The following is a 25,273-nucleotide window of genomic DNA, read 5'->3' as shown; positions in this document are numbered from 1 at the left end:
TCTCAGTTCTTCACAGAGGGAAGACCAGCAGTAGGTGAGCTGCTTAGAAGGGCTTTTTATGCAGCTGAGGCTGAAAAATGTCTGAGAATTTTTGTAAGACATTCAAGTTGTGTTTTGCATGCAGGGAGCAGCACCGCCCCTGATGCTGTAAATCTTTGAAGTCCAATGCTCCCCAGCACCCAGGTGTGCCTTCAGCTGGCTTTACTGCTACCAGGGCAGAGCCCAATAGAACTCTGCCAAATCCCGAGAGAGACTTGAGGAGATTTCTTGGAGCACTTGCCACATTTCATGTCTCCCACGCAGTCACATTGTGGGAATGGTGCAGGCTAAATGCCTGTGCCTTGCTGCTGCTGGCTGTATGCAGGGCTGGCTGTATGCAGGGCTGGCTGTATGCAGGGCTGGCTTTATTCAGGGCTGGCTGTATGCAGGGCTGGCTGTATGCAGGGCTGGCTGTATGCAGGACTGGCTGTATGCAGGACTGGCTGTATGCAGGGCTGGCTTTATTCAGGGCTGGCTGTATGCAGGGCTGGCTTTATTCAGGGCTGGCTGTATGCAGGGCTGGCTTTATTCAGGGCTGGCTGTATGCAGGGCTGGCTGTATGCAGGACTGGCTGTATGCAGGACTGGCTGTATGCAGGGCTGGCTTTATTCAGGGCTGGCTGTATGCAGGACTGGCTGTATGCAGGGCTGGCTTTATTCAGGGCTGGCTGTATGCAGGACTAGCTGTATGCAGGACTAGCTGTATGCAGGACTAGCTGTATGCAGGACTGGCTGTATGCAGGACTGGCTGTATGCAGGGCTGGCTTTATTCAGGGCTGGCTGTATGCAGGACTAGCTGTATGCAGGATTAGCTGTATGCAGGACTGGCTGTATGCAGGGCTGGCTGTATGCAGGGCTGGCTGTATGCAGGGCTGGCTGTATGCAGGGCTGGCTGTATGCAGGACTGGCTGTATGCAGGGCTGGCTTTATGCAGGACTGGCTGTATGCAGGACTGGCTTTATGCAGGGTTGGCTGTATGCAGGGCTGGCTTTATTCAGGGCTGGCTGTATGCAGGGCTGGCTGTATGCAGGGCTGGCTTTATTCAGGACTGGCTTTATGCAGGACTGGCTGTATGCAGGGCTGGCTTTATTCAGGACTGGCTTTATGCAGGACTGGCTGTATGCAGGACTGGCTGTATGCAGGGCTGGCTTTATTCAGGACTGGCTTTATTCAGGGCTGGCTGTATGCAGGACTGGCTGTATGCAGGGCTGGCTGTATGCAGGGCTGGCTTTATTCAGGGCTGGCTGTATGCAGGACTGGCTGTATGCAGGGCTGGCTTTATGCAGGGCTGGCTGTATGCAGGACTGGCTTTATTCAGGGCTGGCTGTATGCAGGGCTGGCTTTATTCAGGGCTGGCTTTATTCAGGGCTGGCTTTATTCAGGTCTGGCTTTATGCAGGGTTGGCTTTATTCAGGGCTGGCTTTATTCAGGGCTGGCTGTATGCAGGACTGGCTATTGCCTTCCTTGCATCCCCTCCTGGGAGCCATCCCCCTGCTTTGCTCATGTTCACTTCTGCAGCCTCTGTGCTGCCCTGTAATTCTGCTTTTTCTTTCCTCATCACCCTGAGGTTTGCCTCTCCATTAGCAAGTATAGTAAAGAGGACAACAATATAATTGGGCAAAGTGTTCCTAAATTAGCATTTCGGTTCTTGCAGTGGGTGTGTAAGGGAGGGATGGGCACTGACCTGCAGGAGGGTTGGCAGAGAGGAGCAGGGAATGGGAGCAAGGTCAGGGGAAACTGAAATGATTTAAGCGCATGCTTTGAAAAGCAAATGATCGTTTTGGAGGTAAAATTTACCACTTAGGCTAAAAGTTAATGTCAGCTCTTGCAAGCTGTAACAATATCCTGCCCTTTATGAGTGCTGCCACCACTTACTGAGGAGAGGTGCTGAAAGCCTCCTCTAAGTGGCTGCTGGGGAAGTCAGTGCTGTAAACATCAGTGAGGTCAGGCTGCTGACCTTCAGAGAGACTTCTCCTTTCTGGAGGAGTCACTCCTGAAAAGGCAGCTTGCTAACGAGATTTTGGATGTTTTATAGTGTGCAGTGTCTATAATTTTATAAAAGGTCTCTCCTTGCTGCAGGAACACCCTTTTTCATCCAGTGTGCATGGGAGAGTTGGATCAACACCTTTTAAAATATTAGTTTGGAAATTAAGTAGCACTGGTGTAAAAATCTGTGAAAAAGATTAAAGAGGAATTATTTGGGGGAAGGAAAAGATGGCAACTTGGTGGCTAAAAAGAGAATGTGACTTGCTAACATTGTGAACAGTGTGAGGCTCTGCTGGCAGTCAGTTTTTGAAGGTTTCATTATATGACACAACTCACTACATGGCTGAGCTTAATGTGGTAATAGATCAGTGTTCTTTCTTTCAGGTAGCGATGCTATTTAAGTAGAACATTCATTATATCATGATAACAGAGATCCTCAAAGAGCTAAATAATTGAAGCCAGGTGCTGGAAAAACAGTGAATACACATTGCAGTTTCAAAGACTGCTATTGTGAAAAGCCATCTAATTGCATTCTGCTGCAATTAATAATCATCTTAATGGCTTTGCATATTTATGAATATATAAAAACAAATAAGAAAATACACAAGCTAGGGTAAAAATTTGGTTCATGAAATTTTATTGCTGGAAAGTAATTAAGCATGCCTCTAATCACAGCATCATTTTTCATTGTGGGCAGGTTTGAATGGAATGAGAAAGTTTGGAAAAAGAAAATGTGACTGTTCCATAAATTAGATTATATGAAATATTTCAGATCATATCACAGATATGAAAAATTAGGCACATGCTTCTAGTTTCCCTGCCATTGCCTGTTTTGACCTGGGATACCTGAATATGGAAGGGGATCACTTTCCATCCCTGCTGCACTGTGAGATGGATGGTGAAGCTTTTGGCTTCCATCTTCTGGTCTGTATTGAACAGGAGGTCACAATGAAAGATTAGAGCAGCCTTTCCTGGCCTTTAAACAAATACTAATAATATCTGAGGTTTTGAGATTAAAATTTGTCTCCTGGGCATGCAAATAAAAATTCATTATTAGACCACAGAGAGTATTGCTTGAAGTTTTGGCCCAAGTGGAATTTCTCTCTGCCTTTATCCATGTAACAAGACATGAATTCGACTGGCTGAAGTTTCTCCAATCTGCACAGTAACCACTTACTCTCATTAGAAATTTTTTCCTGTTTACAGCCCTGTGCAATGCAAAATGTTCCTGCTTTGTTTTGACTTGACCTTTCATAGTCACTGAAAATCAATAGACTTTAATGCATTTATTAAATAAGGAGGATTCTTGGGATTAACATGCAAGGTTCAGTGCTGGAGCAAGAGGAGAAGGTAAAGAGTGGAATATTCCTGCAGAGCCAAGGCAGGCTGCTCTGTCTCCAGGAGTGCTGTTCTCTTTTCCTGGCTGGGGCTGGTGCCTGCCTGCTGATCAGGCAGCCCAAGACCCCACTGCTGCCTTCTCTTCACTCTTCAGCTTCCTTCAAAGGAGGAAGCTTGCTCAGCTCTCTTATCCTTTTTCTTCTTTTTTTTTTTTTTTTTTTTCCTCTGAAGAGAAATGACTTTTTCTCCTGCTTTGTTTGAGCTGTACTTGACTTCATAGGGATAGGGAGTAATGAAACATAGCTGGATGTCATTTGGTGTTCAAAAATACTGAAGTATTTCCTATGAACTATGCCTTCTTTCTGAGAATACACTCGCTTTTGTGACCTGGTATTTTTAAGTACTAAGATTTGTGCAAATTTTGTGCTCAGTTTGGTGTTCCATAGCCTTTATGTGCTTACACATCCTTTCTGTTTCTGAGTTTAGCTGCTCATGTTTGTGCACATCTGTGGTTTGCATGTTACCCCAGGGTGGCTGTTCTTCAGCCTGCTGCCACACATGTGATGAACAGTTTCAGGTTCTTTGAAGAGGGAATAAGAAGTTGGGCTTATTCTTACTATATTTAAGTCTTTAGTCCCAAATAGAAACCTATTAGCTCATCTCCTCTGAGTGGCAAGTGTAAATGCTATTGATTTCAGCAGGTTGGCTGAGATGTACCTGATAACACCAATTTATGTACAAATACACTACTTTTTCTAATTCAACTAATGGTTTTGAACAGAAATTCAAGGATTTTTCTTCAGCATATTATCAACCTATCCCTAATGAACTAAAACTAAAGAACAATTATGTCCTGGCACATCTTTTCTCTCAATGTCTGTCACTGGGTTTTTTCTGCCTCTTATTTATGTGTGCTAACTAGGAAAGCATTATTCTTGTCTTTTTCAAGGCAGTAATTTTCTCAGTGGTACTTTGTAATGCCTCTTTGAAAAGATTGCAGATTGATCCCCTACCTCAGATGGAATAAAAAGTAACACTCAAACACAACATCTGGCCATGACAAGCTTCTTATGTCATGATCTGCTACAACATATTAAAACCAGAGTTACTTATATGAAGAGTTTTCTTTCAATGCATGACAGCTCTCACACAATGGTATCTTAATGTGTCAGCCTGCATTCAGATCTCAGCATATTAAGAATGATTTAGAAGGATGCAGTGTCAAAACAAATTGATCAAATTGTGGTGTTGCAGGATTTAATTATTTTTTGCCCCCTTAGCTGCTACACAGGGAACCATGCTTTGTGTGTAGGTTTAAAAAAAAATAAAAATCTACAACCCTAAGTAACAACATAAATAAAATCTTACACTGAACAAATCAGAAGTGGAGTTTTATAGTATTTTTGCTTTCTTGGGACATAACTCCATGTATGTCCCAACCATGTTTCTTGGGACATAACTCCCTTTTTCTCCCAGTTGAATATTGCAGTTGAATCTGCAACAGCAGAAGAGCAATAGATATTCACACAGAGGTAGTTAGATGATCAGTAATTGATTGTTTTCTTATTAAAGAGCAAACTTCTTGTATACCAAAATGTGAGAGTGCTTTCTCTTTATGGGTCAGCATTGATTGTACATAAAACATGTGATAGAAGGTTTCTGAAAATGGTAATTAAAATTGTAGGGTTTCAAATATGAGCATTGATTATATTTCAGGGCCTCTCAGTTAAAAGTTAAAGAGTAAACAACAGAGTTTTCAGCTGGAATGCTCTGAGCCATCAGGACCAGGAGGGCCTTGAGGCTTGGAGTTCTACCTGTGTAGTTCTAGTCAAGAGTAGAGCATCCCACATTAATTACATTTAAGAGAGGAACTTACATGCTTTCCCCCTTTGTTACTTCTGGCAATTTTTAAGTGATTATAGCCCTTAATGAAGCAGTTAGTGCTTCCTGTGAAAAGGGACCCCCTGGTGCTGCACTTGACTGGAGGCAGGGAGAGGGGACTGGGAGGGGATGTGCTGCCCAAAGGACAGGAGTTTGCCTCAGGTGTTACTGAGGTGGGGCAAACCAAATATACTTCTGTGTCTCAGTTTGAATGATTGAAACTATGTGGATCAACCACCCTTTGGTGTAAATCAAGAGGACTCAACAGAATTATGCCAATTTACACTATGTCAGAAAGTAGCACGGGGAGATGCAGTAATTTGTATAACTCAAGCTGCATGGTGCTAGAAGCAACACAGAATGTTTTAAAGAGGTCTTGTATTCTGTTACCAGGAGATTATGTTTAATTAAATAAAAATACATGGTGGAGTTGCCTTATTAAGCACTTGTACAGATGGTAAAAAATAAATCATCCTCATGTGATGAACCAGTACTTTGATTGTGAGATGTGCAGCCTTGTCACTTCCCTTTAAGTAGGTGAAAATTGAGAGTGCAAGTGTTTCTAAGTAAGTGTGCTTATGTGATGTAACTATTAGTGTTGTTGGTTTCAGGGCACAGTGTTTTTGCTGCCTAAACCATGCAGGCTGTCAAAAAGTCCCAAAGCGTGTTTTGGCTTTTGGTAGCACACAGGCACAAATAATGTCAGATTGTTGATCTTGAATCACTGGATATCTGCCCTGAAAAGTTTGCATCAGTAATTTAGAACTCAAATGGGGTCACATCTAGTTCCTAGCCTACGCCAGACAAGTTCTGTTTTTGTAGAAAAGTGTACCAGGCAAGTAAATTTTTGCCACAAAGGAAAATACTAGCTGCCTTTGGAAATTAAGTTAGTTCTTAATTTAGTGTTTGGCTGCTGGTGGTCCTTGTCTTGCCTAGCAAGAACTCATCCCTAATAAATGATCAGATTAGCATTTATGAGCAGCATTAGATGATGAGAGAAGAGTAACAGGATCTGAAGTGCTCACTTCCCCTCCATGCACTTCTGCTTGTCCAGCAGGAATGCACCTGCATTGTTTGCAGTGACCTTGACTGTGAGGTGCTTTAAGCAGTGAGAGTTTGCTGCAGAAAAGCTAAATCAGCCCAGTTAATATTCCTGTTTTCCACCAACAGAGATGAACATGGAGAACCTGTGGCACTTGAGGTATTTTGACCTGATTGTTCACAAAGAGTGTGCTTGATCACTGGACTAGAAGACAGTGTCATCCCTGGAAAGGGACTGGGATGGCTTCAATGCAGTTATATCTCCCTCCTGTCATAGCAGGTGTGTGAGGAGAAAAGAGTGTGCATTGAGAGGGTAAATTCCTGTCCTGTAAAACTTGATGACTCTGAGGAAGCTTCTCAAAACCTGTCTTGCTGCAGTCAGGTTTTTATTTATTACTAGAAGAACTCTAGAAGCTGAAATGCAACTGCTGTGTTTCATTATTAAACAGCAGAGTTTTCAGCTTGGGTTTTAAACCTGGTTTTTTTAAGTCTGCAACCTCTCATCTGAGGGACATGCTGAGAAGGGCTTCCTGCTTTCTGAGTTAGTGTTTAATGTGTGGGAAGTGTACATCCCAATTGAAGTTTGTCTTCAGAAGCTTCTAATTAGGACAGAATGATTTGATTTTTCAGGTGGTACCTTTTGGGTTTCCAGAAATAACAAGACAGCCACGAGGGTGATGCAGAGCAGGTATCACAGGTTACTGTCATCTTTGCAGCTGTCAGAAGTGTTTTGGTGGAAAGCAAACCCGTATGTTTGAATAAATAAATATTTTTTACTTAATTTATGGTTTTCAATCCAAAAGAAACTGTCAAGTTTGAGGTATAATGACTGACTTTTTTTTTTTTTTTGTTTTGTTTGCAGTGGCATGAAAATTTTCAGAATGACTGAGTGATGTTTTAAGCTACTTCCCTGCAGGATGCGGAGTCACTTAGGTATTATTTTCCATATAACTTTATACAACAAAGCAGGAGAAAGGAGGCAGGAGAGCCAAGTGCAAAGTGGCCTCTCGGGGGGGTAATGATATGGTATGCATTGCAGAGAAAAGAAGGCAAGTGTTTGAAATGACTGCAGTCAGTCTGTGATGTGTGAATAAAGACAAGAATTACCCTGTGTCTGGTTTCCTGTCACAGCTGAAAGGCTGCTCATGCTCACAGCAGTTCTTCTGGTAACTGAGTTTTCCTGGTCCTGAAACCTGGGTGCAGAGGGGACACCTTACAGCTGCTGGTTCCATTTCAGAGGGAGCTCCTGGGCAGTCTGGAGAAGGATGAGCTCTCAGCTCTAAGGGCTGGTGCTTGGTTCAGTGAAGCAGTGGCCGAGGCTGAAACACGTTTCTGCCAGAAACTGCTGGACAGACTTACACAGGAAATAGTTTTGTAGTTATTCTCCTTTCCAGTAGGAAAAGCAGTGTGTTATCCCAACCCAGAATTGTTCAAGGCCAGGCTGGATGGGGCTTTGAGCAACCTGGTCTAGCAGGTGGTTTCTCTGCCATGCTGGGATGTGATGATCTTTAAGGTGCCTTCCAACCCAGACTGTTCTCTGGTTCATGTGATTCATGTTTGTTATTGTGAATGATCTGTCTTCCTGTTTTCCTGATTAACATTTGGCACCTTGAACCTTCTAATCCCAGCAGATGGGTACCAACAGGAGACTCAGGTCTTGAATTAGCAATGGAACCATGTGTGGGAAAGCAGCACTTCAGAACCTGAAGCTGTTGAGCAGTGGAGGTCTCCAGGCTGGTCTGTGTGGCCACAGAGTGGTCAGTGGGGTCCTCCAGGTGGCCCTGGCCTCTGCCATCCTTTGGAGTTTAAGTCAGTAAAAGCAAGGAGGGATTTCAAAGCCAACAGCAGATGTGAGCCTTTGGCCTGTGAGTTCATTGCTGTTCCCTGGCACCGAGAGCCTCTGTGTCAGAGAGGGGAATTTAGTGCAAGCTGTAGTAGGTACAAACAGAGGCTTTTTGTTTCTGTCTGAAGTCACCTCATCGAGCTTTTGGGCTGGTATGTTGGCAGCTGAGCAAAAGGCTGTTTATTCTACATGACTCTTAACAGTTTTGGAATAGCTTCCAAGTACAAATCCATGGCTTGTTCCCCCAAAAAGCCAGTCAGAAATTTTTAGTGCATCTGTCAGTGATTGCTGTGGCTTTTATGGGTCAGCTCTGAGGAGCCACTGTGATGAGAGCACGTGTGTAATCTCCAGGCAAGTTCTGCAGCTTTGCCAGTGGAATGCAGAATTTGCTTATAGGTTTAAAATATTACCAGTATACTTTTGAAAACCTTGTTTATTTAGCTAAGCCACTTGCCTGGTCTCAGAACTGGCAGAAGAGAATTTTCCTTCCTTCCCTTCTTGCTTTCCATATGTCCTCCAAACAGACATAAATAATGCCCTTTTTCCTCAGTCTCCTAAAAATGTAGGCTGCATTTCAATGAGAACTATGAAATTGCAGGTAACTTCTGTTCCTCTCCTATTTCCTTTTGCAGAACAATTTCATGCAATTGCAGTCTGTCTGTGGGATTTGTTGATCCTTGTAGGATGAAGTGCCTGCAGTTCCTTCTGCTTTCCCTCCCTTGGAGATCCCTTGCAGGGTGTCTCTGTGCTGTGTGTCAGCTGTAGCAGATCCTCTCTCCCTGTCGGTGCTGGTAGCTCTCTCCTCAGCAGTCTGTTACTGTTCAAAGCTTTGAAATGATCAAAGAGGAGGATGAGGAGTAGCAAACTGCTTTAACATTTGTTCTGGCAGGGATGGAGTTGCTCAGTGAGGTGTGTTGTGGGACATGTGCTCTGGAAGGTGTAAAGTGTTACTGCTGCTGCTTTGGTAGAGCCACAGGGAGTCTGATGCAGAAATAAAGAAATTCCTTCTTCCTACTGGTCCCTTTTGATACAGTGCTCCCCAAGACTGGCATTTCCCAAAGTCTTGACTTTCATTGCCTTTAAATTACCCCCCAGTTTTGAGGGGAGGAAGGGCATGACCAGGATTGTTAGACAGAAGTGCCAGAATTTTGAAACTTACCCAAAACCTTTTTTCTCTTCAGCTTTTAAGACCCTTGTTTATGGAAATAGTTTTTCCTCATGGGCTCCTTTTTCCTCTGGAAGATGAAACTGCAGATTAAGTAATGTCACCCATGGGAGCTCTCATGATGGTTATTGGCTTCCTTTGAAATACTGAATTGTTCTCTGTTCCACAAACTGTGACGCTGGCAAATAGGGATGTGGGGATATAGATTTTTGCAATAGTATCAATCCAACCACTGCTTTGAGATATTATTTTCTTATTTTATTATTTAATTCCTCACACGTTGGCCTCAGGAAAAATGGTAATATCTTTTCAATCTGAAAGGGATGCTGAACAAATAGATGGCTTTGAAGAGCAGGAAAATGTGCTGCCACTTTTCTGCAATAGTTTTCTAGGCAGCTTAGTAGGTCAAATCTGCTATTTCTTTTCAGTTCCATCTGGGAGCAAAAGCAACATGTGAGTTTCATATATGTAGCTTGAAGTCAGAATGATAATTTTAAATTTAAAATCACTTTTTACATTTAATTGATGAGTGTCTTTATTAGCTCAGCAAATAGAACCTAAAAGAGCAAAACCAAATGGATGTCGTGGCATTGTCAAATAATTGCTTCTACCTTGCTTAAAATAAATTTCTGTGAAAATAATCTGCAAGAAAAAAAGTTACATGGATGCTTCAGTAATTCACAGTGAGTATGAACTTGTCTACTAGCACAGGTTTCATCTTGTGGGAAAAGAAAATTGCAGCTAATTTATGATTGAAATAAGAATGTCAAGAAAAGGAATTAATAGAACAGACAAGAAGGAATTATTCATTCTGGGAATGTGCATTGCTCTTTTCAAAGAAAAGTTTTGGTTCAGTTACATTCTGCTGCTTCAGCCTTTTCAAAATTCATGTATGAGCATTTGGGCTTTAACTCCTGGAAAAGATTAACAACTCTTCTGAGTAAAAAACTGTATCTGACTTAGGGGAGGTTCCTTTAACCTAACAAGCTCTTAGCATATTTTTCTCCCATAGAATAAATAATTAATACTGATTAAATATGACAGTTTGGACAATTTTTTTTTCAGCATCTGAAAGCTGAAAATTCTTTTGCTTGTATGGTGCATTTACTTTTGTCTCAGTTATGGACTTTTCTCTTGTGCAGTTGTAAATTAGCACCATTGCATCATGTTTGCAGATAAAAGTTTAGTAGAAATTCTTATGTCAGTGTGGTTGCCCAACAGAAAATAACTGGATTGCTCTGAGATACCTCAGAGTAAAAGAGAATACTTTATGGAATCTGAGGTCAAGAGTTTCTTTTAAATACCTTGAATCAGGTACTTTAAAAAAAAGCAGTTAGGAGAAAAAAACCTGAATTATTTGTTTCATGGGAATCTTTTGAATAAGGTCACCTGTACTAAGTTTTCATAGTCCAAATCTGTGTATCACATGTGCAGTATTTTAGCTCACCCAAACATTACGGGTGAGGGGGGAAAAATCAAAGTTGTGTTTTACTCAGCCTTGGCTAAGAGAATGTGTCTGTGATCCCCAGCCTGGCTCAGGAAGGCTGTGTTTTAATGGGAGGTAGAGGAAGAGAAAAATCAGTTACTTTACCTTGAAAAAAAAAAAAAAAAAGCACTTTCCCTGAAGGAAAACACAGTAGGTGCCTTCGGCTGCATTCCACTTTCAGTCTCTCCAGATGTTTGTGGAAATGGAAGTGGTTTTAAGTGTCCTTAAGAATTGTGTGGTTGATGAAATCAGCCAAATTCAGGGATGGGCAGGCATCTTTCTGCAGCTTGTTTTAGAACTTGATTAAGACACAGATTTCTTGCCTCCTGTTCTGGCTGTCATTAAAACTTCTGAAATTACTGGGAAGAAAGTGGCAACTTTAGTTTGAACTCTATTCCTTTGATGCTGTTTATGAAAAGTTCTAAGTGTACTGTACTTCAACAGTGCAGTGTACAGGTTGATCAACAGGGACTCTGAACTTGTCAGGAACAAATGTGAATTAATTATTTTTTTTCCTTGAATGTTGCAATTTTGTTTCAGCTGATGTGGGCTCTGTCATACCAATTGCTGTGGAGTAAATTATTACTAAATGCTAGGTGGTAGTGGTGATTATTTCAAAGATAGGGTAATCTAGAAGAGACAGCTTGCACAGGAAAAGCAGTCAGTCATATTAACTAAACTGACAATAACTGCCACAAAACATCATCATCATTTTATAACCCTTTTGGTCATGCTGTTGAACTAGATGAACTATGTCCTTGTTTGTGTTTCAGAGAAGAAATCTGGAGTACAGTCACTTCAGGGAAAATGCAAGAGCCTTGATTTATTGATGTTATTTTATCAATTTTGCACAGGCTTTGCAGGGAGGAGGGAAGGAAGGAAGATTAGGAATTTCAGATGAAGACAGGAAGAAATGGTCACAAATGGCTGTCACACCCAAGAGCAGTAATCAAGTTACTGCCATGAAGGAAAATGATATCATTGATTATGAAATTTGAATTTGGTGCCTAGAGCACTAGGAAAGCTGAAGTGTGAGCCAGTGTATTTAAGAAGGAGACTGGGTGCAAACAGATATTAAAATGCTTTTAAGGAGAAGGAATCTTCTGCAGGAGGGCATGGTGTCAGTGATTTATGGGCATGAACAAAATGTGCATCAGTGATTTATAGTGTCAGGTGGGGCTATTAATGTGATTAGGGTTCAGAGTTTAATTTACTTCCCTCTTTAAAAGAGAAGAATTATCTACTGTAAAGACACGTATGAATTGTTTTAAATGGGGTGTGAGGACGCTTCTGGGTTGAACTGGAGGAGCTGTTTTAAAGCAGCCAAGAGAGGCAGTGGGCATTGCATGTTCATTTTTCATAGATCTGTGGTATCCATGAGGAGTCCCTGTAGGTCCCATCTCTCAGGACAGAGCAAACTGGCAGGTCTGGTTCTGTCTGGCCTGGAACCAGTGAATTTTGTTAGTTATTTACATATTTCTTTCCTAACCTATGAGAACTGTTCTCTGGCACAGATTTGAAGTTATATGACTTCCTTAGTTTGAAGAAGAAAAAGAAAGAGGTGCTTCATTGTTAGTGTCAAATGACTTGATTTCTTCTGAAGATGCTAAGATCAGAACCTTCTCTTGTGACTATCTTGGTATCCTTTGTTGTAACATGAGTGATATTTGCATAGTTTTCACAATAGTTGAAGTATTGCTTGCAGGAAGACCCCAGGAGCTAGAAGTGGCATTATTACTCTGGTTTATGAATGAGAAAGAAAGTTCAGAGAAAATTCTGGTTTTCAGGGTTGTGGAAACCAGAGGCTCTGGGGAAGAGGACTCATCACCCCAGAAGCCAGGCTTGCATGGTAAAAGTAGAGTGTCTCATTGCTTCCATCATTAGGAAATCTGTTTGCAGTCCCAGTGACTCCAGACATTTGTCACCCAGTTCTCTAAATCTGCTTTTTGAGCACAATTTCTCTTCTGTTTGCCCTGCAGAGCTGCTGCTTGCTATCTTGAGCATCCTCCTCGTTCTCAGTTTTCAATTAATCTCTCCCCACTCATCCCAGCCTGTTCCTCTGGCTGCTGCAGAGCTCTCCTGACAGCTCTCATCTGTGGGAGGGCAGAGTGATGCAATGGGGAGGAGAGAGAAGCTGAGTGCTTGTGCCTGTGGGTGATTTTGGAGCTGTGGGTTTATTGCCATATACACCTCACCTTGCTTAAAGTCTCCTCTGGAGATCTCTTCCATCCCTTGCAGCTTTCTTTAAACTTTTCTGGACAAACTTCTTGGCTGTTTTTTCCTCTGCTGCTGTGAGTAAAACTTGAGGCAGATGCAGTGTTTTTGCAGTGACCTTCAGTATCACTCCCACAGCTGATATGAAATACCATCCAAACCTCAGTGCCATTTTCCACGGCTGCTGTAGGCAAAGTCCTGTATTAGTGGAGGAGCCACAGGGGATTCTGATTGTGCTGTTTCTTCTGATTGTCACACTGGCTTAAAGATAAGTTATGCTTGGGGTTGTCTGGCTGTATCTCCCTGTGCATTTCACTTAGGTATAAAATAATCCACACCTAGATGCTTTTCTATTATCAAAATGCTTGAGATGAGTTTGGACTTAAGGGCTTTCTATGTAGGATTGGGCCAGGGGAGTTATTTGTGAGGCAGAAACCTTACTGGGAGCAGGAGGAGGGATTGAGGTTGTAGTGGGAGCTGAATATTGGATGGGGAAATTCCTGCTGGAAGTCTGGGAAGGTTTTTCAGGAATGGGTTTGAATGGAAGTTGAAGTACTGGTTGGGTGTGTGGTAAGAACTGTGAGTACTGGGTGGGGTGAACATCCTCCAGCAAATGGAGAGGTGTAGCCATCATATTCTAGCAAGGAAATAATTGAGCTTTGTGTGAAGGGGAAAATAAAAAGAAACTAAAATGATTCTTTTGGTCTAAAATACTTGGTTTGAAGGCAGCCAGAGTGATTGCAACTTTCAAAGAGCATTTTTCCCAAGACGAAGTTTCAGCTGGCATAAAAGCTAGCATTTGACATCTTTTTCATATAATGATTATATTAACAAAAGCAGACCTCGCTGTTGGCTGCTTTTGTAAAACAACTCCAGCACAGCTCTTCATTCTCTTAACTCCTGCGTGTGACTTGAAGCCAGCTCAAAACTCCTGCTGGAATGCAAGCAGGTCAGCTCCTCTGACACAGTTAGAGTGTTAGAAAGTGCTCCACATGGCTTGACAAAGGCTCTTTGCAACTGCTCATTTCTGCTGCAGTTTTAATGCACTGATGTTTGCAGCAGTCTCACTTTAATGTTCTCATCCCACAGGCAGTGAGAGAAGGATGGCTCAGGCATCTGCCCTGAGATGCTGCTGTACAGACTAAAATGCCTACAGTTACTAGGAGTTCCTTTGTAATTAGTGATGTTTTAATTGTTGTAGCTCATACTGGCTTCTGCTGTTTGCTGAGGCTGAGGTATTCTTACAGCAGTGAAAATAGACCTCACTGACCAGAAGGGACTTGGGGAGAGCCTGTGAATTGTCCTGATGTTTCTGGTGTCCTGATGTGAGGCTGGCTTTCCTCAGACTGCTGTTGGATTTCCAGGTTGTGTCACAATTGTGATTCTCTCTAAAGTGCCCAAACAGAGATTTATCCATGTTCTCCCTTTTCCTTGTGGCATGCATCCACAGTTAAACTTTGCACCTTCATGGGAAATCCCTACCACCTCTTAAAGCCTAAAATTCCTAGTTTTTCTCCAGTGTGATTTAAATAGCAATCCTGATTTCTTTTGTCTCTGAGAAGAGTGCAAGGGTTAGGGCAGGACTGTGCAAAGAAGGTGGCAATCTGTATTTTAAGCCCTTCCACTGACACAGCCTGGTAGGGTGTGTGTGTGGGAGGAGGTTTCTAAATAGGAAACTTGTGAGGAATCCTAGGAGCCATGAGGATTGTGTAAATGTTTGCTCTTTAAAGCAGAAGCAGTCTGCTTTCTCTACTGAGAGAAATCACTTTGCTTATGAGAGAGCACAGTTTATTAACTGTGGTGACTGGAGATGAAGCAAAAGGAAGGGACTCATTTTGTAGGCTAAAAAAAAAACGCCAAAAGAACATTCCTGCACTGTTTAGATTTATTTTAATAATCATGTTATCTTCATCTGGTTGCCATCATTCAGATACAGCTGAGTAGAGGTGTAGGGAAGCACAGAAATTTTGAACAGAGAATAAGCATTTGTTTCATTACTGTGAACATAGCCTGGATAGGTGAGAAAAAGGAATGTGAGGTAAGTGCTAGACATCAGCTTTGTTATAATTTGCATTTTATTAATAAATATTCTTGGAAATCATTATCCTTTAGCACCTTATTGAAAACTGCTGCTGAGACTATGTGGGTCATATTTCTTACTGGTATAAATTGTTGTAGCTGAATTAGAAGTGTGATTTTCCACTAGTTTTGGAAGCTGCTTCAGTTGGACAGGGAAAAGTTATCTGTCTTTGTCAGACTGAAGTGCAGAACTGGGCTTTGCTCTGTTTTGCATATCACTGGGACAGATAGAAGGCTTTTAATTTGGTAGAGGAAGGCATGTGAATAACCAACAGCTCCAAATTAAGGACAGGAAAATTAAAAATTGGACATTTCTGGATAGAGAAAGCCAAACTGTGTGTTGATTGTACATTTTCTTGCTTTTGAGGTACTCAGATGATAACAGAATGACTTTCTGGGAGACTTTTGGTTGGACTGAAGGTATGGCCTCACTAAAAGGGAAACTGTGGGAGACTGCCTTGTGTGACTGATCAGATTAAATGAGCTTAATGTGTTGTGATCTTCAAAATCCCTGATATCCAGTGCAAGCTACCTTGCTGCTGATGGTGCAGTATTCCAAACCCTGTGAGAAGCTGGTGGATGTCTTTCTGAGATGGTTTATGCAGTCCTTTCAAAACGTAATTCCACGTTTAAGAGAAATCTTGGTTTTGTGATTGTATTAAAGCTAAAAGAGGTTTATTAGTTAAAACTTTTTTTTTTTTTTTTTTTTTTTCTCCTTGATTTGTGTGCTTTCTAGCTGCACTGAATTGATCATTTTCAAATGGTGTAAAAATAAGTATCTTGCTAGGGTTTTATATAAAACAGTAGTAGCCCCACTTGTGTACCTGGACTGAAAATGCACCTTTGCTGCAGTTCTGGACAAAATTCAGGAAATTCGCCAGAATTTCACACAAGCTCTGCTATTACCTGTTCTTTCTACTCATTGAGGCTGACCCCTCACCAGAACAATACATGTCTGGGAAGGGACCTCCTGGGCCATCAGGTCCATTTTCCTGCCATCATGAGCAATCACATCCCATGAGCCCTGTCATTAGCTGGTCACTCTCCATTTTGGAAGTATGAACACATTCCCCCCACTTCTTCCCCTGGAAAACTGGAATAGAACCTGGTGTCCAGCAGGTATTTATTCACAGCTGGTTTACACCCCCTTGTTTCTATGCCAGCACTGTCCTTCAGTGTAAATAGCTTTTTCCCCCTGAGTGTTTGCTTGTCTGTTGTGTCCAGGAGCAGAAGTTCAACCCTTCCTAACTTTCCTTTGGCCAGGCACACAACCATCCTCTTAGTCCTTTCCACCCACTCCAGAGATAAAAATCAAATTACCCACATGAGAAATTCTTCTCAGCAATTGCTAATACTCTAAAGAGAAAAAAGGCAGAGGAAACCTAAAGGACAGCTAAACTGAGAATCTTTTAAACTTCTGTCTTGTGGTCTTTGTGAAGAATGTCATCAGTTTTTTTGTTTCATTGAAGCTGTGGCTGCTGATAACTTCCAAGCTCAGCAATATGAGGGCCATAGGGGTTTTCATCCTAGAGGTTCCATAAGGAAAAAGTCAAGGAGGAGAGAATTGGGAAAGTATTTCTCATGTAGAGCAAGTAACTTTTGGGGGAATTGTGGAAAATAATGCTGGATATGGTGGTGTGTCACTGTAGACCTTGTGGCAAAGATGTTCCTCATGAAAGGAGTTTTTGGTATTTTGATGTGATCCAAAAGAATCTAGGCTCTCTCTTTACCACCTCTGATCAAGATTTTATTATTTCCTACCTCTGATCAAGATTTTATCTCTTTCAAGAAGGAAGCTGTAGATATGCTGTAGCTGCATATTTCTTTCTTCTGGTCAATGAGAAGTGAAATTTAAAACCATTCTTTGCCAGGCAGGTGATAATAGCTTTGAATTTAAAGAAAATGATGAAATGACTGAACAAATAGTTTTAAATTTAAAGAAAAGGGTGGAATGACTGAACAATTTAGTACACAGAAAAAGAGCTGGAAAAGAAGTGACAGAGTGTGGGGATAATGGTTTGCTAATCATGATACAGAAAAAACTAATACTGTACATTCTCTTTCATAATTGAAGAATCAGAAAACATCACATATAAAATATTTTAATTAGTTAAAAAATACAAAGTGAGATTATTCCTCACACAGAACCTGCTTCTGGAAATTCTGTGCAGAATAATCTGAAATTTTCTGCACGTTAAAGATGTGGCTGTGAGAATTACACTGGTGGTTCTCAGGTGAAGAGAGACAACCTCTGCTGGCTCAGGAAGCCCTGGGGCCACAGGTTGGGATTATTTTGGAAGAATATGGTGTTTGTATCGTGTTCTGGTTTTCCCAGGTCAAACAGCAGTTTTTTTAGTTCAATGCTTTAGGTCACTTGCTTTAATTTCAGTGAACCTTTGAACTCATCAGCTCCAGCTGTTCTTAAAGTGGTTTTGTATGTATTGTATGTTCTTGTATGTCTTGTGAACTGTCCATCTTTACACCAGCTGGTAAATACTAGGATGACTGTGTTGGTTATTAGGTTCATTAAATGCTTCTGTGTGATTTGTTGTCTAACAGACAAGTTGGCCTTTGTCTTTCCAACTGATGATACTCAAGAAATCCAAACCTTTCCTGCTGAGACATCATGGTAGATTTTATGGGAAAAACTGCTGGAAGAACTAGATAAAGAGCCCTGAAAATGTGGAGAGAGGAACAGGTATTACAGTTGTATTTAAGCTCAAACCTCTATGTTTGATCACGAGGAGATGTTTGAAAAAAGCTGTACCAGAGCTCTGAAGGATTCTTCAGCCTCCAGCTCTGAGCTCTGGGAACTGGGCTGCAAACTCCTTAAAACCCCAACAGATGTTTTGGTATAGAGCTTCAAAGCTTTGAAAGGCTGTTTCTCTCCTTATGCCTTCCTATGTGAGGAGACTTTTAAAAGCTGCTGAATAAATTTTATTATCTTTTCTACAAAAGCACTATCCACATGGAAGAGACAGGCTTGGAACAGTTGTGGGCTCAGATATGAGGCAATAACCACATGATGCAGCTCCATTGAAGAAAAATGGAATGGAAACCAGGGAGAGACATGTCAGCCTGTTCAGGACCCAGAGGGGCAGAGTTTTGAGATGCTTCAGTAGCTTTTTCATGGAGATAAGTAAACACAAGGGAGCTGTATTGGCCTTGGCTCTGCCACATTAGATAGAAGAATTCCTAATGTCGGGGAAGAGCACAGATGAGTAACAACCCAGATGTTCCTCCTATTGCTTTATGTGCATTTAGAAATGAATCTGACAGTGATGAGGGCAGCTTGAGAACCCACAGAGATCCAAATGGGTAAAAATGTCAGGAAATGGCAATAAATTTGGCTTATCCTGTATCCTTTCACCCCTTCCCACACACTGAACTGGGTGTGTTGGTGCTGGAGGCTGTGCTGGGCCCAGGAAAACAAAACCCCTGCTGTAAGAATTTATCAAACTTTAAAAAGTTTAGAGAAAGGAAAACATCTAAAAATATGGGACTGAGACATGAGAAATGAGATCAAATTTGGTTGAATTACAATGTTTCAAACCTGGAAGTCTGGGGTGCTTTTCAATACTTACCATCTGCTACTAGAATGAGGAAAAATAGTGCCATGATGTTATCATAGAATCATTAACAGTTCTGATTTTTTTTATAGTTTTTGGGATGAAAAAATCAAAATTTAGGTGGGTCTCTTATTAGGATTTTGTCTGTATTTTTCTGTACCAGGAGCAGGTCAAATCATTTTAGGAGGATTTCATGCAAGAATTCCCTTACTATTCCTTGTTGCATTGTGCAGCATTTGTTCTCCTCTGTTTAGACTTTTGTTTTCCTTAAGGCACTGTAGTGAGTTGGGAGAGAGGAAAAAAATGGAATATTTTTATCATGAAGATTTTTCAGCTGAAAGATCTGAACCAATAATAGAGTTACTTTTTTTTTTTTTAAATTTTTTTTTTTTACAAAGGGAAATGGAGTCCTTAATCACACAAGTGCTAGAAACTCTGGACCATTTTTAAACTATCTAAAGCAGGATGGAGTTCATTTATAAGGTCAAGATCTACTTATAAGTAATGGCACTTCCTGTGGGGAAAAACACTAACCCAATTTATGAAAGTTATTTTATTTGATGGTCTGACAAACTGGATAGCACATCAGGAATAGGGTTCCTGGCTGTGATGTGACACACAGAGCAGCATTTAGGCAGAAGGCTTTGTTTTTCCTATGAATGTGTTGATGGATTTTCATGTGGATGTTTGACTTTTGAAATCATAGCTTTGGTATTCTGAAAGACTAATGCAACTGTAGGGTAAAGGAACAAAACTAAACTAGCTCCAAAAATATAGGAAACATGGCAGCAGGAGGGTCCGCTCAGGGAAGATTATAAAGCTTCACATTGCCAGAGCCTCTTTAGCAGCTCCTTCGCGTCGTGGGTTTGGCAGGAGGAGGATGGCAGGGCTGCCAGCCTGCCTAATGATCTTCATCTAACATTTACCTTATTGAGAGGGGAATAATTCTGTTAAATTAACATCCTAGCATATTTGCTGTCCAGCTAGTTGATGAATTAAATAGCCTGAACAAAACGTTTCACGACTCGTTTGTCCATAAAAAACGCTGAGCCTTGCGCGGGAGAAGGAGCAGCGTTTCAGCAGCTGTGTGCTGCCCTGCCCCGAGCCCTCATCTGCAGAACACACGTGTTTGTGTGTGAACAGGTGTGTCTGTGTGTGAAATATGTGTTTGTGTGTGAAAAGCTGTTTGTTGGGGTGGATAGCCCGCAGACAGCCCTGCCCCTGGAGCGAGGCGGGCGTGCTGCTCGGAGGAAGCGCAGACTGCTGGTGACAGCCCAGGAGCCGTGACACTCACATCCCTCCATCGCTCAAAGCTGGCACCCCGTGCCAGCCCAGCCAGCTGTCCTCCTCCATCAGTGCCCAGAAGTGCAGGTGCCAGCTGCCAGCCTCCAGGAGCCACTGGGTCTGCCCCAGCACTGAGTGTGCTCAGGCAGCCTGCTCAGGTGGAGCTGTCTGTCGTGACTGTCCCACTGAGTTTCAGTGTGGAAGAAGAGAATAAACAAATTGTAGGCTAATAGATGAAGCAGCACATCTCTAAGAAGAAATCTAGCCTAGGGATTTACACTCCCAAATTGTGAGACACTGTTGTAAGTGCCTGTGACAGCTGATGTTGCTCAGGGTGCAGTTGACTTCTCCTGCTTGGTTTGACCAAAATTTGTATCCTTACAGTAAAGTCTGTGGCCCATGGATTTACCAACCCACTGAGAATTTATGTCACTTCTGGTGATGTGTGTTCAGCATGCCAAGGAGGATATGAAGACTCAGTTTTGTGAGAAAATACATTATAAAGATACTCATAAGAATTGAATTAGAATTTGAATGAATTACCTAATTATTTATATATACTTACATAATTATATTAATTCTAAGAGCAATTAGAGTCTGCAGCTGTGGAGAGTGTGGCTGTGAGCCCTTACCTGAGGATTGATTGTTGCTGGCACACCTGAAAAGCCTTCATGTATGACAGGCCCACCAAAATGGGGTGAGCAAGTAATTTCAAGTGATTTTCAGGTCCATGGTCAGGGATGCTTCTGTATCCTTTAGCCTTGAGAACTCCAGATCTTGAGCATATCAGGCTGAGGGGCCTGTAGGTATAAGAGGCCTATATGGGCAGTCAGGCTTTTACAATGCAAACAGGTATTTCAAGGCAAAAACCCCAAACTTTTATTGCTGCTGTAGCCCTCAGACCGATACAGAGTCAGCAATTCAAACTGTTTTCACAAAGTCAGTCTGCTGCTGTTCTGGATTTCAGTGTTCCAAGTGCAGCAGTTTGCCCTTGTACATCTATATCAAGATTTTTTCCTCCTATTATCATCACCAGATCCTTGTCCTTGCTTGATGTTTTCTAGGCTCCTTATTCTCCAGCATGTATGAATTTTCTATTATTTGCTTGCTGAATGCAATCACTTGTAATTTCCCAGGTTCAAAAAAAAGAAGTTCCTTTAAAAAAAAATGTAATGGAACATCCTCAGGTTGAAATGGGCCCTGAGCACAGCTGATGACTTGGGGGACTTTAATTTACTAAACGTCAGTGGTTTGATGGCAATTCAACATGACTGGTGATTGCCTGCATCGTGTCACTGCTGTGGCTGAAAAGGCTGTTTACCTTTGGAAGACAGAAAGCTCAGCTGAGCAACACAAAGAGCAATCTCCTGTGACCTGCTAATAATTTTTTTTTTGCCCAAAGATTCCCCAGTTGCTGAGGAGCACAAACCCCTGGAGAAAAAAACTTCTCAATGTGCATATGCTTGTTTATATATCTGTTACAAGAGGTCAATCCAGAAAAATGGTGTTTGCAAAAGAACACTTTACATCAGGAGTTTTCTATGCTGCAAAGTCATCCTTAATTTGGCCAGTGGAAGACTTTTCCTTTTCAAGAGATTTCTCTTACATTTATCATCCCAGCTTGACACTGTGCTGAAATCTTTCTCTGTATTTCTAATGTTTGTTGTGGTACTGCTTGGAATGGTGAGTGGCTCAGTGCACGTTGGGGAGCAATGGTTCAAAAAGGAAAAAAAGCCATCTGCTTCTCATTAATTTGCTGAAATGATCAGAACACTTCATAAGAGAGACTGTACTGCATGTAGGGAAGATAGTGGCAGGGGCTCTTCATTTGTGCAAGTGGATGCAAACTCACCTGCCTAAGAATGATCTTGTTTCTAAAAATGAATTTAGGGTCCAAGGTCCTTAGATAACATCAGACTTGATGGACTTTTATCCATAAACTCCATTTCAGGCAGTGGCATGTTCTCCTCCTCCCACTGCCAGGGAGGTGATCATGGAGGGAATTATTTTTGTGTTAAAAAGACAGCTAGGATCTTTCTTACTATTTTAAGAAAAAAAGTTAATATTTAAAAAAAGGTTTGTTAGAAGTGTATATATGCAAGTAGAGCAGCTGAAACTGAGACACACATCCACTGTGTTTGGGTCAGCAGCCCCTGAATGGCAGGTTCAGGAGCTTTGCACAAATTTCTTTATATTTGATGTGCTACTTTCCTTTTAACATTTGACCTTTAGGCCTTTTCTTTTGGGTTTTTGTGTGTGGAGAGTAAAATTTGTTGAAATACTGGTGTGTGCACTCCGGGCTCCTCCAGCCTTCTGTGGCCCATCTGTGCTGGACAGGACTCAATCCCCTCCCTGCTGCTGGTGAATCTATCAGTGACCAGCTTGCTAAGGATGGTTTTATAGGCTCTGCAGCTGGTTTGTTTAAAACCAGATTATTGTCACATTTAGAAACATTTAGCACCACTGGACCAATGAGGAATAATAATTTAAAGAAGCTGACTAGATTTAATCAGTTTGTGGGAGATGAGACTTAATCAAACACAAGAGGTTGAGAAAGCTGATAGAGCTGATGAATTTGAATAGATAATACAGACCCTGCCTGGACATCTTCTGTCCATGGTTGGTTTATAACAGGAAAGTGTTTGCAAATGTTATCAGCCAGTCAATAGGTGTAAAGTCTCTTGTGAGGAATCTTGCAGTGGGGAGAAAAAATTGCCTGAACTGAAACTCAGAAGTAGACATTGCAGGAGATTTTTTTCAATATGGGAATTCTAAGAGTTAATTTTCAATTTTTTTGGTAATATATAAGAAAAGAGAATTGGGAAATACCTTAAAAAAATACCACTGTGAGCTCCTGGGTGGCTGTTTTTGGTGCAGACCTGCAATGCTTACAGAGAGCCCTGGCACGTGTTTTAACTTCCCTGACCTTTGGCTCTCCATCTGTAAAATTCATGTGCTCAACCTTTCCTACTCTGTTTTGTCTATTTTATGTGTTGTAGCTAGAGAAGTGTTGACTTTATAAAGAAAGGCCAGCTGAGGTAGATGCTGTGAAATGTGTGCTACAGCAATCTCTGCCTTTCTATTACCAATCTTGCCCCTTTTTCTTACCCTCAAGCCCAAAACATAGATGCCTTCTCCCCAGCCCCTCTTTTAATCTAAGTCAAGGACAGGTGCAGCATTAAGATCAGAATTTGTGTGACAACTAATCTCTTTGGTACTTTATAAATTTGGGTTGCTTTAAGTGAACAAAAACTAACTGTATGCCCTCATAATTTGAAATCCATGCTTGTGTAGTAGGAAGCTGACCCATCCCTTTATGTTTTCAGTGGAGAAAAATACTGCCTGTGCTTTCTTCAGCAAAGGCAGCAATTGTAAATATTTTTCAGCTTCTACTGAATTAATTGTGAGAGGTCCTGCTCTCTGCCCACCTCCTTCTGGCAGTGCTGGCAGAGCCTTGCTAGTCTTTGGAGGGAGTTTTGTCTCATACCTCTCTTTAAAGAGAATCATAAAAGAGATAAAACCATCATAGAGTGGTTTGGGTTGGAAGGGACCTTAAAGTTCATCCAGTTCCAGCCCCCTGCCATGGGCAGGGATATGTTCCACCAGACCAGGTCACTCAGAGCTCCATCCTGGCCTTGAACACCTCCAGGATTGGGGCAGCCACAGCTTCTCTGGGCAAAGAGGAGAAATGGGACAACAGAAGGACCAAACTCTGAGAGGTACTTTTAAAACATTCAGAATTTGGGGGGGCCTGAGATTTTTTTGCTCACAGTAAAAACCCTCTTTCAGCTGAAGAAGCTGGTGGGGAAAGAGAATTTAACTCCATTCTCTTGCCTTAGTCAGGTCAGGTCCTTCACACTGGTGAAAGAAGGATAAACTCTCCTAACTCTTGACATCAAGGTCCTCTGTAAAAGCCAAATGTGCCATAGGAGTGTGGAGAGGGGAATTGGATTGGGATAGAGATTTTTAATCAGCATCAGGCCTGACAATGAACTAACACCACAACCAGCTGAATGATGGAGAGTCCTGAAATGGTAAAATATTCAGTAAATGCTGTATTTTGTGTAATGCTGTAGCAGCTGCTGAAGCTGTGGCTTTGCTATTTTTTTCTCAACCAAGATCAGAAATGCCTTGTTCTATTTTGGCATTTTGATATGCTTTTGTCATAGTGCTCAGAAGTGATGGGGCTGCATGATGGCTTTCTTTAAATCACTGTGCTTATGTGACAGGATTGGTTGCTAAAAACATCAGTAGTTACAGGATATTTTTTTGTTGTTACTGCATCAGTAATGTGAAGCTCTACTTGAAATTAAATCTTCATTGTCCCATACACTGTTGAAGGCTGTTGTTTCTCCATGTTTCCATCCAAGGTGACCATGGTCATTCTGAATCATGAAGGAAGATGTGAATCCCTGCCTTCTACCTGCAGATTTGAGATGCAGAGGGGTCTGTGGCCAGCTTATGGTCACTGAGGCGTTTGCACTAAAACCAAACTTAGCTTTAGCCAGAAAAAGCTAGCTTGTTTTTTTTTTTTTTGTTTTTTGTTTTTTTTTTTTTTTATATTCCCACTATAAATGTTGGAAATAAAGGCACCTCTGTGCAGTGGAATTCCTTTATCTTCAACCTCTGTATTAGGATATAATGCAATGTGCACTAGACAGGGTGGTTTTTCTCCACTGCCTCCATAAGGAGTTTCAGTCCTTACTTTAGATGGATCTCTGAAAACCTCGTCTGGAGGAAGGTGTCCCTGTGCATGGCAGGGGGGTCAGAACTGACTGTCTTTAAGGTCCTTGCAGCCCAGGACATTCAACCCTGTAGGTTGGTAAATGTGTGTTGAGCCCCCTCTTAAGAAGAACAGAGAATGGACTCTAGTGTCCTCCAGAATTCTCAGTGAACATCACATTCCTTGTTCCCACTCTGACACTCTTGACAACATGCACATTTTATTACTAAAATTATTTAAACACCAGGTGTGCTGTTGGAACTTGCAGTCTTACCTTCATGGAGTCACATTTTCCTCCCCAAAACACCCAGTTTTAGTCCTGCTTAGTATTTGCATCCACAGAGCAGAAAGGTGCCACTTGTGTCAGTCTCATTTTGTCAGGAGCAGTGCACATGTTCATTTGGAGTTTTCTTCGTGTTTCTAATGGCAGGCAGCATGCAGAGCTAATTAATGGAGTATGGGAAGAAGTCACTGATGAGTACAGATTGAATATCTGCAGATAAAAAGAGCTACAGGTCTCCTGTTGAGTTTAAAGAACAGCCCTGCTGAACCTTTGATATGCAGCCAGATGCAGCATGTAGGAGCAACCAAATCAAGGGTTAGAGGGGATGAAATTAGTTCAGCTG

The 25,273-nt window shown here is 41.7% G+C and overlaps 1 protein-coding gene across 2 annotated transcripts in view; it reads left to right on the top strand.

Moving 5' to 3' along the window:
* The window catches only part of SGCD (sarcoglycan delta), a 304,125-nt gene that overhangs the window by 44,303 nt on the left and 234,549 nt on the right, over positions 1-25,273 (top strand). The window contains exon 1 of one of the 2 annotated variants that reach the window (XM_056502478.1): positions 7,142-7,217. The exons of the other annotated variant lie outside the window; for it this stretch is intronic. The gene's annotated coding sequence lies outside the window, so the exon portion shown is untranslated. Of the gene's footprint in view, positions 1-7,141; positions 7,218-25,273 lie in introns of those variants that run through there. 2 annotated transcript variants of the gene reach the window in all.

Source organism: Oenanthe melanoleuca, chromosome 13, assembly GCF_029582105.1.
Source record: "Oenanthe melanoleuca isolate GR-GAL-2019-014 chromosome 13, OMel1.0, whole genome shotgun sequence".
NCBI lineage: Eukaryota > Metazoa > Chordata > Aves > Passeriformes > Muscicapidae > Oenanthe > Oenanthe melanoleuca.
This window is presented reverse-complemented; position numbering and strand designations above follow the sequence as displayed.